At 43.3% G+C, this 1,040-nt stretch overlaps 1 pseudogene; it reads right to left on the bottom strand.

Moving 5' to 3' along the window:
- Nucleotides 1-547: 547 nt before the first annotated feature.
- On the bottom strand, nt 548-696 carry LOC116216713 (annotated as a pseudogene).
- Nucleotides 697-1,040: the final 344 nt, after the last annotated feature.

The raw sequence follows: 1,040 nt of genomic DNA, 5'->3' as shown, positions 1-1,040 counted from the left end.
AGGATGCAGAAGATGAGGGCTGGCAGCCAGAGAACTTCTAGTAAAGGTTGAAAACATTGAGACTGAAACACTTGGTGCCTTTTTGCCTCACATTTCAGTAGCAAAATCTTGCAGATTCCCATGCATGCGAGACCGTTTTGGGGAGGAAAACTGTAACTACTAGTAAAGACTACAACCATTTGGAGATCTCCCAGTAAATTTGGATGTATTGAAATCCAGGATGATGTTGGATGATGCTCAACCTTTCTTCATAAGAGAGGTGCTCCAGCCCTCTGATCATGTTAGTGGCCCTCCTCTGGACACATTCCAAGAACATGCATCTTTCTTGTGCTGGGACCCCCAGGCCTGGACCCAGTACTTCAGATGGGGCCTCACAAGATCTGAGTAGAGGGGGACAATCACCTCCCTCTCCCTGCTGGCCACCCCTTTTTTAACTTGTGGCCCAGGATATAGTTTACCTACACTGGTGGCTTGCATCCAGCTTCTCACCCACCAGGACCCCCAACGTCCTTCTCTACAGGGCTGCTCTCAAGGAGTTCTTCCCCCACGTCTATATAACACTACCACAAATTATGCAGTTGAGTTTCCCACATCTGGAGAAATCACAGGGGTCATCACACATGGAGTGCAGGAGATGAGCCTCACCCTGGGAAAACCACCTGACTGATCATGGTGTCTTCTCTGCCAGGTAAGTATCTCATACTAGTTGTATGAGAAGTAATTTCTGTATGGATGTATTTCTTACAATGGGAAATAGCATGCACTTAGACATTTGAAATGAACATGACAGGAAATGAGGAAACAACATCATGTCAACTAAATTCTTACTTCTCTGAAATGATAACTAGCAAATATATACAAAACAAAGAATGGAAAATTAGCATTTTCTGAAATCTTCCTTTGGGATTATGTGCTATCTCATGCAAATAAGGTATATAAGCATGACAGAGCACAGTGACATCAACTGGGAGTAAGCTATGAAAAGAAAACATTTCTTTGATATAGTAAATCATTTTGCTCCTGTTGCTGTTTTCTCTATG

The sequence above is a fragment of the Meleagris gallopavo genome, chromosome 5 (genome assembly GCF_000146605.3).
Source record: "Meleagris gallopavo isolate NT-WF06-2002-E0010 breed Aviagen turkey brand Nicholas breeding stock chromosome 5, Turkey_5.1, whole genome shotgun sequence".
In the NCBI taxonomy this organism is placed as follows: Eukaryota; Metazoa; Chordata; class Aves; order Galliformes; family Phasianidae; genus Meleagris; species Meleagris gallopavo.
Note: the sequence above shows the minus strand (reverse complement) of the source record. Positions and strands in the feature narration are given on the sequence as shown.